Source organism: Vanessa cardui, chromosome 1, assembly GCF_905220365.1.
Source record: "Vanessa cardui chromosome 1, ilVanCard2.1, whole genome shotgun sequence".
Lineage (NCBI taxonomy): Eukaryota > Metazoa > Arthropoda > Insecta > Lepidoptera > Nymphalidae > Vanessa > Vanessa cardui.
This window is the reverse complement of record NC_061123.1, coordinates 1,180,088-1,193,057: the sequence shown is the minus strand read 5'-3', so window position 1 is coordinate 1,193,057 and position 12,970 is coordinate 1,180,088.

Sequence of the window (12,970 nt, the reverse complement as noted above, 5' to 3'; positions counted from 1 at the left end):
ATATTTTACTACATAAACTTGAAAGCTATGGTATATGCGGAAGTTTTGGTAAGTGGCTAAAATCTTATTTAATAAATAGAGAAATGAATGTTGTTATTGGGGGATATCAATCCTATACATTTATTGCTACATCTGGAGTTCCACAAGGCTCTCATCTCGGCCCATTATTATTCGGAATATTTATCAACGATATTGCAAAATGTTTTAATAACAGTAAGTTTTCTCTATACGCGGACGATCTTAAATTTTATAAAAAAATTAATAGTATTGATGATTGTGAATTAATGCAACAAGACTTGGATAGACTTTTGGTATGGTGTGAAAAAAATAAAATGAAATTAAATAATGAAAAATGTTACATTATAACTTTCGGTAGGAAGTTATTTAGAATAAACTTTAATTACAATATAAAAGGCCATATTTTAGAAAAAGTTCAAAAAATAAATGATTTGGGTGTTATAATTGATAGTCAATTAAGTTTTATACCGCATATAGATAATTTGATTTTGACAACATTTAAAACATTAGGGTTTATAATTAGAAGTACAAAAGAATTTAAGAAATCAAGCAGTAGGCTGACTTTGTTCATTTCAATGGTTCGAAGCAAGCTCGAATACTGTTCTACTGTCTGGAGTCCGTACTATCAAAGTCATAAGGAGAGATTAGAAAGAGTGCAGAAAAAATTTATGCGCCATTTATGTTATAAGAGTAATAAATTAATTTGTAATAAAAGTTACAAAGATCAGTTACAATTTTACAAGACAATGTCACTGTCTAATCGCAGAGACATGATGGATCTTTGTGTATTACAAAAAATATTAAACGGACGTATAGATTGTTCTGAGTTATTAAGTAAAATCATGTTGGCCGTACCGAAGAAAAATGCAAGAGCCCAAAATAAGAATAAAAAAACTTTTCAATATAGGAATACTAAAACTAACTTAGGCAAATCTGCTCCCTTATACAGAGCTATAAAAATCTATAATTCTATTTTTAAACAAGCTGATATTGATATATTTAGCAACACTGAATTGAATTTCAAGAATAAATTAAGGAAATATTTTTTACCATAACACTGTTTTAATGTCACAGTTGTTTTCTTTGTTTTTTTTTTTTTGTATAATGTATTTTTTTATGTTTATTTTATAGTTTTAATTAGTTTTTTACTTTTTTTTTTCATTTTTGTAACTTGTTTCTTCTTTAATAAGCACAGTAGTATTTTTTGTCTGATTCTTTTCTTTATTTTTTTTCTTTTTTTACATGATGAGTTAGCCTGTAAGAGTGATGTACATGGTAATACTTTTTAAGAAAGGATGTATCTTGTAGAATTAGACACCTTGTATACCACGTTGGCTTCCCAAATAAATAAATAAATAAATAAATAAATAAAGTCTCATATTAATCATTTTTTTTATACCTGTATGTAAATAATTTACAAGTAACCTGTATAATTTGGAAATGCAATTGTTAACAAATAAAAGCTGTGGTGTTTGGACATAGGGATACAAATTACAAGATAGACGGACAAAAATGGAATCACAGTGACCATCGAGCAGTAAACAAAAGATGATATAAAGATACCCAGCCAGCCTTATCAGTTCTATTACAAGATGTATTAGGACTGATAAGGCTGTCTCGGTATAGTTCATTTGTCCCTTCAAAAAGATTTAGATATAAAAACAGAACTCTCTGTAATTTGTTACAAGAATAGAGTTAAATGGTTACCATGCTTGTGACCCGCAATTTATCGGATAAGTTTGATAAATCGTACTGGGATTACCTCCCAGCTACCATTGCTATGAATATTAATTTCATCCCAATAATTAAGTCATTTTTGATCCCCCAAAGACTATCATACTTGTTAAAAACAATAATAATGATAATAAAGTGCTTTATAATAAAATAAATAATAAATATGAGACAACATCACATACATTACTCTGATCCCAATGTAAGTAGCTGAAGCACTTGTGTCATGGAAATCAGAAGTAACGACGGTACCACAAACACCCAGACCCAAGACAACATAGAAAACTAATAGAAATTTACATCGACTCGGCTGGAAATCGAACTTGGGACCTCAGAGTGGCGTACCCATGAAAACCGGTGTACACACCACTCGACCATGGAGGTCGACATTTCAACAGTTTTAACAATCTTTGCAATATTTTTTCACTATCGCTAAAATGAATGGAATCATAAAGTTTTTAGTTTTCATTAAATAGGTGGTAAACAGGCATGAACCTCACCTAATGGAAAGTGATTACCACCGCCAATGGATATCTGCAACACCGGGGTGCTTGCAATGAGTACGCTCTTTTCTTGAAGGTTCCCAATTCGTATCAGTTTAGAAAAACAGCCAGTGAAAGCTGATCCCTCTAAGTGGTTGTGCGAGGCAGAAAATCTCATTTGTTACATTAAACTTTACTAGGTAATTATAAAATAAAACTATACGAATACAATCTAAAATCTTTATATGAACATATCAAGATCACGTACATATATTTATTAATTTATTTTATAATTTCAGTCCCACCGATCTCTCACCATCGTGTCTTCGTCATACGTGATATCAGCGGAATTATCAGAACTCATTATTTTGTAGACATACACTCTCGTATTTGCTTTATCTCTAACTGTTTGTATAATTACAAAGAAAAAACATTTTTCTTATCATTCAAAGGTAAATTTTAATAGCAAAAAGTATGAGCACTTGCGACGAATGCCACTAAATTATCATTTTAAATATCCATCAGTGCATCGATTAGGCCTTAAATACCCCGTTTTTGTACCCCTATATCTCATTAAAATATCTTTGTATATAAATAACTATCTTGTTTAAAGACAAGCTAAGATTTAATTAACTACTTTTGAGTTATTACTTCATAAATTTAATTTAAACTACAAATTTCTTAGATTTAGACTTCTTCAGAGAATAACTGGGATTAAACCCAATGGGTACTATACTTAATCAATCGATGCATCATTAACATCATCATCAACAAGCTGTGAATTTCTTGATGCTGGGATAAGGCCTCCACTCCTTTTGCGGAAAAGGTTTGGAGTATATTCCACCTCGCTACTCCAATACGGATTGATCGATATACATGTGGTAGAATTTCGTTGAAATTAGTCTAAAGCACATGAAAATTCAGTGGTGCTTGCCCGAATTAAATCAATCGATTATATTTTCATATCTAGTTTATTTCTGTTAGTTATAATAAGCAACATTCTATATTTATCAGTAAACAATTTAATATCTTAATAACTGTTATCATGGATCATTTGTATGTACCAAAAATACGAAAGTACCTAAAATTTATCCTTGTGGAACGCCAACGCACAAACCGAGAAAGCGTTATCCGATTAACAAAAATGCTACGTGATCCGTGAAATATTAATTAATGCTAATTAAAATGTTATGTAACAATATTGTTAGGCTAAATAAATTAGCGTATAGCGTTTCTAGTGCCAGACGATCAAACGCTTTAGAAAGATAACAGAATATATTATGAGATTCGCCTGTCATGTACCTAAGCAACGCTATTTATGATTCACTAGGGAGTCTGCTGAGCTATCTTTAGTGAATATGTATCGCACTATGAAAGTCATAATTTTTACCGACATGGTTAAGAAGTTGTAATATTTAAGGAGTTGTAGTATCCAAAATAATCACAATTACAGTTGAATTATGACAATGATCTTGTGCTTTATCTGACACTAGCGACACGCCCCGGCTTCGCTCGAATGCAAAGCTGATACTAAATCTACTAAAGAATTTGTTTATTTACGACATCACATTAGAAACTTGTAAAATTATCAGTGTTTCTTTACTATATTGTCCATGTATTATATACAAAAACCTTCTTCTCGAATCACTCTATCTATTAAAAAAAAACGCATTAAAATCCAAATCATACATGGGGATATAGGCATAGAGAAAGCGACTTTGTCTAGTGATAATTATGTACTTGTGGATTGTACAGGATTGGAATACATTAGTATTTTAAATAAAGTCAAAGTCAAAAATCTTTATTCAAAATAGAAGTGATTACACTTTCTTATTGATAGTCAAAAATCTACCACCGGTTCGGAATTTAACACCGAAGAAGCGGCGAAAGAAACTCAGCGGGGTCAATTATTTTTTTCATATCATGTTACATATACAATATATATTTTTAATAATAATAGAAATATGTTTTTGTTTTTTGAAATAGCCTGGAGGCGATCATCTCATTTTCAAGGTGTGCAGTCAAATAGAAATTCATTAGTGTAAGCAAATCGCTTGGCTTTGCTTGAAAACTGAAGCAAAATAAACATATCAAAAAGATAAATATTATTCGTCATGAAAGCGACCTTCATTTAAATATAATTTTTATATTTCATGATCTAAACAAACTTCAGCACAACAGCTAAGTACATTATGTTCAATTTGAATTGATTACGGTCTGAGAAGTCCAGTCCCTAATATCAGCTTAGCCGTGTACTTAAAAACAGTAGAGGATAATCGAAACTGTTCGTGTTCACCCGATAACGTAACTTTAATAAAGCACACTCATTACTGTAAATCAACATTAAATTTTGAAAGTCACAAATATTATTACCACGTAAAAACATTTTAAAAATTTCTTAAAGTTTAATTAAGCTGTAAGAAATATTAACTATTCCTTACATCATCAATGTGCCACCAACCTTGGGAACTAAGATGTTATGTCCCTTGTGCCTGTAGTTACACTGGCTCACTCACCCTTCAAGCCGGAACACAACAATACTGAGCACTGTCATTTGGCGGTAGAATAACTGATGAGTGGGTGGTATCTACCCAGACGGGCTTGTACAAACCCCTACCACCAAGTAAAGTTTGATAAAATTGTTGAATAGAGGCATATGTACATAGTTTTTACATTATTTATTTCAATGCATCAACAGTTTTGTCTTAATATAAGATAAAAGATTTATATCAACAAGGTTTAGAATTTCAGTATTCCCGCATGCCATTTAATATTGGAGTCGGTTTTCCTTAATAAGAAATTACTGTAATTATAATCTAGAATGTAAATGTTGCTTCTTTGGAGTAAAAGGTCGTATGTAATGTAACTCTCTTCTGAAAGAGACAATTTAAATCTGATTTCACCACGGCCCACGAATGTCACTTATTTGGAATTGCATGCGATATTTTCCGGATTACCCACGACACTTTCCTATTTGTTTTGTGTTTGTGTACGTGGTTACTACTGATAATAATTAGTTATAGTTTTTATATTGGTATGTTACTACTTTAATATAATATATATATTCCATACATCAATACACCATTGTACACAATATTAAGATCTATCTAAAATAATTTGGAGTAGTAGTACTAAAACCTTCATGAACAGTAACATCTCGCCTTATGGGATGGCGATATGTTAGTATCCTTGCCACTATTCTACGTGGTCAAGATTTATACAGACTTTTAATTCATATTTGTAAACATTAAGGACTGAATGATAATAATTCTTAAGGACAATCGTGAACATCATTTCATTGATTATTGAAAACGGACAACAGAGCGAAAATCACTGGCACATAAGAAAGAAATTTCTACGAGTTGAAAATGATGTAAATACTTGAAATCAAGATTAAAACGATATCGCTTTGCACGTAGACAGGGCCAATGTTAATATTATTACAGCTCATTTGTACTCACATCACAATTGTGATTTTGCATTGAGCCAAGAGCCATCGTCATTATAAATGACTCACAAAACAGTTACTTTTAATAACGTCGCTTACAAATGAAACAAAAAGAAATGAGTTCTGTTATCAGAACGCTTTTATCATCGTGTGTTGTAACAGAAAAACAATTCAATTAAATAACATAACGGATGAAAAAGAAATGAAAATAACAATGGCGCTGCAAAAGCGCTGTGTGTTAAATCCTACATTCTTATTATTATATTTTTATTTCCGATTTCGGTTATTGTTTCGGTTCATAACGAGTTCATTAGGTCTTTTATTTATCTTATACAAGAGTAGATTATATTTGAGTCAGCTCGACTATCTGGAATACAATTTTTGAAATGATACAAGTTATTTTTATACTTTCTTATAGTAACGTTACATTATAATTCATCGATGTAAATGAAAGTACTAACCATAATTAAATACTTGAAGATTCAGAATTATTATTAACAGCAATACTTTTGTTACAGTGTTCTATTTTCAAAATGTCCCAAACCTTAATTCTCTATATACATCATATCTCCCAAAATTAACTAATATTTACAGCTCAAATATCAGTGAACGCTACTGACTTTGTAATAAATAAAGATACAACTACACTTAAATAAATATGAACACAAGAACATAAATTAAATAAGAACATAAATACATACATATATACTTAATAAGTAATATGGTGAGTTCGTGATCGCTTCATTTAGGTAGATAAATATTAAACAAAAGACACTACCCATACACACAAAAATGCCTTCTTGCAAAATTGATGAGTCATAATATATTCTATTCATTCATGAAGACGCCTCGTTTAATTATTATTAACGTGACCCTCGTGATAACAATACGCCTTAGTGTGCGTGAGACGATTTAAAATAAAGACAGCAAAAATACAAACTAATTTGTATTATGAGCGATCCATTCTTGCTGAAAAAAATATACACAGATACAAAACGGTTTAATGCCTGTATTTTGTTGTATGACTATACAAATACACCATACGCAATCACCAATTTTGAAAGTTTTATTATTATTATTTTTTATGGTATAGGTTGGCGGACGAGACCCATAGACAATGACGCTGTAAGAAATATTAATTATTCCTTACATTGTCAATGTGCCACCAACCTTGGGAACTAAGATGTTATGTCCCCAGTGCCTGCAGTGGCTCACTCGACCTTCAAACCGGAACACAACAATACTGAATACTGTTGTTTGGCGGTAGAATAACTGATGAGTGGGTGGTACCTACCCAGGCAGGCATGCAGATATATTAGTAGCTTGTCTTAGTACTAATTACTCAAAAATCAGTAATTTACATTGATCCAATGTTTACACATGTGAGAAATACGACACGTGCATGTTTCCTTAAAATATTTTCCTAGAACAAGCAAGTGAAAATTAATTGATGCTTATCCGGATTTAAACGCGCGATTTTCGGATTAGACCCTCGGCCTCGTGTTCTATCTGTTGGAATATCTCGGTAGATACATCCGAGGAAATTAGGATCGTCGGTTAATTGCGGGTTAGTAATAATAAATTATTGTCTTTCACTTCATAAGAGGAGCTTTTCAATTCGTCCGTATAATATGTTTATTATTAACATATTTGTGAAAGAATCCAAATTCAAAAACTAGTACCCTTTTTACAAATCTAATATATAAAATATAGAAAAAACACTCCGTCCAAAATAATAAACATGACCATTGTACCCAACTTTTACCTCTCCGAGGCTCCTTATGGCATATCTGCTATGTAACAGTCAGCTCTTGGATCACCATAAGTGTTTAATAATATATCAAAACGTAGGTCAAAAATAATCAGTGAAGCTACTAGATAGCTTCGTTTTAATTTGAAGCTTACATTCAGACAAATTACTGAAGTTGGTATATCCATATATACTACTAAGTACAAGGCTTTTAACAGGTCCAATAATCTACTGCCTAACAGCGATACTTGGTGATGTGTTCCAATTTGAAGGTCTAGTGAGCCAGGAAGAAGACATAACATCGAAGTTCTTAAAATTGATGGCGAATTAGTTATGTTAGGAATAAATATTATTTATTTCAGTCTCAATGTCTTTAAGCATTGGTGACCATTTATCATGAAGTGACATTTTTATCAGTTTGTTTATAGTTTAAATAAATGAACTATAACATATTTTAACTCCATCTGAATCAAACAAAAAAAAAACATACAATTCGATCTCCGTAGTCACTATTTATTGGTTGTAAGTATCACGTAGTATTATAATATTATTTTATTTACCGAAATGGCCGATGATTGCATTACCACAGATTTTACAATGATATTGAATTTTAATTCACTTATTATAATACACCTGTTCGATTTCGAAATATTTTGTACCGTCAATTTACAGTCAATCGGAATATTACATTGTCGGTATTAATAAATATCATTTTATTACATTATATTTCCGCATATGCCATACCTGTTTCTGACCGTGACTTCGTCTGTCCATTAGAGAGCGATTCGCAAGATTAAAGTTTAAAAGATATCCCATCAAAAATATAAATGTAAAATTAGAGCCAAGTTCAATATTATGATATATACTCTGGTTGTTGACTACAACCACAAAAGAAGTGAGATCTAAATGGGTGTTATGTTCCTGATTTTTGGACGTTAACATCTAAATAACTGTTTGAGATGCGTTTATGAAATTTTGAGCACAAATATCTCGCAAGTCTCAATATATAAGCCAAATTAACAAGTTTAAAGTTTTTTAATTGTAAGGGGGTCAAAAGTGGCTCCAAATGGTTCGCGTAATTTTACTCATGGTGTGGCTCGCAAGATTTGTTACTTGAACTTGGCTTGACACGCTACCGCTATTCTAGATACCTACGATTTTCCTAGTTGAACTACAAGGGAAGCTTACTTCATATGAAATATCATCAAATTCGTTTCAGATTTATTCTCGAATTTATCATATTATTACAGGTTTGTTCTAGCAGATAACCCTGTTTAATACAAAAGCTTACACTCTGTGATTACATTGTTTGAACTGAGGGGCGGACTGTATTTAACTACTTTTATTTATATTTTTGATGTGTAAACATCTAAGCGCTTTACGGAAGGGGCTAACTGATACTTCGAGCATTAGACAAGTAAACTTTATATTTCGAGAATCGGATGACATCAGTGTAAGTGTTTATACATACGTCAATTCTTGTGAGTACGTTGGCACTCACTTTTTTTCTTTTTTTAGACAATATTTCGTTTATTTTATATTTCAATTAAGTTTCAAGATCTGAACGATGTTGATTACCACACTTGATTTAGTTTTTACAAAATTTAGGCTATACCAGTAGATATTAGTATCCATATAAATATGGAAGCAATGAAAATTGACAATTATAGTGTGATGAGACTACAAATTGACACGACTGGAAATAAATCAGATGCTAAGTTTTGTCAATGTATTCGACAAATATGTAAAGATAAAATATTATAATAAGAATTTTCCTCATTTTGTGGTAATTTCATTTAAAGAATATTTAAAACCACCCACCCTATAAACGACAATACTTTAAATTGTTTTAGCACTAATTTGTTGATTTATAGTAAAGCAATTTACTAATGGTGGTACCCATATGGACCAAGCTCTCCCATTGGTTATAAAGTATATAGTATTTATATCTCATAGGTCTGGTGAATGGCCTCAGTTTTCACCGCTGAAGAAAAGACGAATCCAAAAAAATAATCTGTAAGGGAGGAGAAAACTCCCAGCCCTAGAAACATACGAGAGCCATTGAACCTGTGCATGAAATATTTTCTTTCGTTTTGCATCTGTCCTGACATGTGATTATTAAAGGGGGAATAAGTAGTTCAAACAACAAGTGCAAATTTGTTCTCTATAATATATCCTAAGTGAGCCAGTATCACTATAGATTGATAACCGTGTCTAACATTTGTCGTTGACGTCATCTTCTGTATTCAATAAATCAGTATTAACAAAATAATTAAAATAAAGCTCATCAATAAGGCATTATTGTTTCGAAAATGAATATACAAGAAATTCTCATAAATTAATAAGTAACGGTGACTTTCCATACGACTCGGCAAAGATGTATAATTAGTGCGTGTACTCACGTACAATAATTAGATAAGCGATGTATTTTTACAATATCAGCAATAGGAATGTTCTAATGGAATAATGTATATATGTGTAGCATGTACCCATGTATTCGTAGCGACACGTCCGATTATCCGTTAGTTGTGGAAAGCCGCAATCACAATAGAATTCATGATCTCTATCTTCACGTTTCTCTGGCGTGTACGTGTATTTTTTAACTTGAAAACTTTCCTTTGATATATTATAAGTTACAATGTAACATATCATTAGATATTATCCTTATTGTATAACAACAAACAACAACAGCCTGTAAATTACCCACTGCGTGGCTAAGGCCTCCACTTCCATTAAGGAGAGGGTTTGGAACATATTCCACCACGCTGTTCCAATCCGGCTTGGTGGAATTTACCTGTGGCAAAATTTCTATGAAATTAGACACATGCAGGTTTCCTCACGATGTTTTCCTTCACCGCCGAGCAAAAGATGAATTTATAAACACAAATTAAGCACACGAATACTCAGTGGTGCTTGCCTGGGTTTGAACCCGCAAGCATAGGTTAAGATCCACGCGTTCTAACCACTGGGCCATCTCGGCATGTATTTAAGCGAAATATGGAGTCGCAAATTCCTAGGTTCAAACTCTAGATCAGGACGATAAAATGTTATTGGGCTCTATCACTAAATTCTTAGTAACAGCATGGCGTCTGATAGTTTCAATTGTGTATTCCGGACGTTGAGAAACACGTCGAGTCATTGATCAAACGCCTGAATACTCTCCGGTAGTATCGGTGTCTGTTTTATTTTCAAAAACAACATCTCCTTTTAAATATTATTTTCTCTGATGTAGTCTATGGACTTCTTAATATTTTTCATACCGTTCAGTCGTAATGCCAGTATGATCACATTCTTAACAAAAACGATGTCTGAAAACAAAATATGCTGTATTACAATTACATTAATTTGGAAGGTTGAAAGAGGATGCGTGCTTCGTAAACGTCTCATCTCCTGTACTAATTATACAATTTCCTATATCACATAGAGACAAACTATCAAATGGGTCATCTAATGGTAACCTTTGCTTATATACTCGTATACAGTGAAAAATATGAATCATTCCATACACCACCAATGTGCTATCAACCTTGGGAGCTAAGATGTTATATTACTTGAGCCTGTAGTTACACTAGCATCTAAGGTGATGATTAATGCTACATTACATAATTATTTTCCAGGTTACCATATGACTTCTAACGCTGACACTCAGTAATTAACAAGTAAGTTGGATACTCCTAAATGCAATTTTAACTGTAAAACTATTTGCTCTTCGCCTATTGTGACTAGTAAATACAGTAAATAGGTATTAACGTTTTACTTACCACGTGTACAATCATACCTTCAACTATACTATTAAATTAAAACTATATTCCTCGTCATATAGAAATCAATAAATACAATCATAAACTTTTATTAGTAATATGTATTCATTTCATTAATTCAATTATCATAAATGAAGCATTTGTTATAATTTTATAGACATTACAAATTACACCGGATTTATTATTATGAAGCGTTTTGTTTTAAATCGTTTATATTATGTATATCACTTTTAATCATCATTACATAGTATAAAATAAAGTCGCTTACTGCTGTCTGTACCTATGTACGCTTAGATATTTAAAATGAAGCAAGGGATTTTGTTGCGGTTTTTTAATAGAATGGGCTGGCGGACGAGCATATGGGCCACCTGATGGTAAGTGGTCACCATCACCCATAGACAATAACGCTGTAAGAAATATTAACTGTTTCTTACATCGTCAATGCGCCACCAACTCATTTGGAACTAAGATGCTATGTCCCTTGTGTCTGTAGTTACACTGGCTCACTCACCCTTCAAACCGGAACAACAATACTGCGTACTCTTGTTTAGCGGTAGAATATCTGATGAGTGGGTACCAACTTACTCAGGCGGGCTTGCACAAAGCCCTACCACCAAGAAGACTGATTTAAGAGGAAGGTTTTTGTATATTATACATAAACAATACTAAAGAAACACTGATAACATTTTAGACGTTCATAAAGAGGTGTCTTAAATAAACACTATTTGGACTTACATTGTAAACGCATAGCGGTTTTTATTGTCTAATGACTAAAAAACTGTGAACGTTGTAAGACATTTTGTAGTATTTTTAGTATCAACATTGTACCCGTGCGAAGCTGGGGCGGGCTACTAATATTATAGATGACCTCCGTGGTCGAGTAGTGTGTACACCGCTTTCATGAATACGCTACTCCGAGGTCCCGGGTTCAATTCCCGACCGAGCCGATGTAGAAAATTCAACTGATAATGATGCTATGTTGCTTGGAGATTAAAATTATGAATTGACCAATTCATTGGTTTTCTATGTAGGTACCTTGGGTCTGAGTGTTTGTGGTACCGTCGTTACTTCTGATCTTTCATAACACAAGTGCTTTAACCACTTACATTGGAATCAGAGTAATGTATGAGATGTTGTCCAATAGTAAAAAAAAAAGAAAAAATTATAATAAAACACATTATGATATCTGATATATTTACTCAACTACATATTAAAAGCCCTACCTTCGTGTCTGTATGACAAACTATAAACTACCAAACGGATTTTTATATGATAACAGTTACAATCTTCGCCTTCGTCAATGTTCATCATAGCTTAGATGTTTACTTCATTATTATTTTCGATTAAATTGGCTAAAATAAACAATGATGATTTTCAGCAGTTGTCAAAATAAATTACTGAACCAATAGAGATAGATTTTGTAGAGCCTTATTAACCCCCGCGAAGGGACTGGATTCAATGTGTAAAATGAAGATTCAAAAAGTCTACTTGAATAAAGTATCCATTTACTGTTGTGTTTGATAATGTGTGGAATGTATATTGTATTGTTAATTTTGACTTCAATATAATATATACAAACGTTTTCTTGTAATTTTTTTTTTTCATATATACTCTTGAAATGTATCGGAATAGTTTGCTTGATTATTGTTCAGGCTAACCTCTATAAATACGAGTCGGAAATGTCATTTGCTATCCAACTACACAGAGGAGGCTTTGGCTCATATGAAGGTCAATCAGTCTGCATTTGGTGGTAATAAAACCATGAGGCATCTAGTGTCAA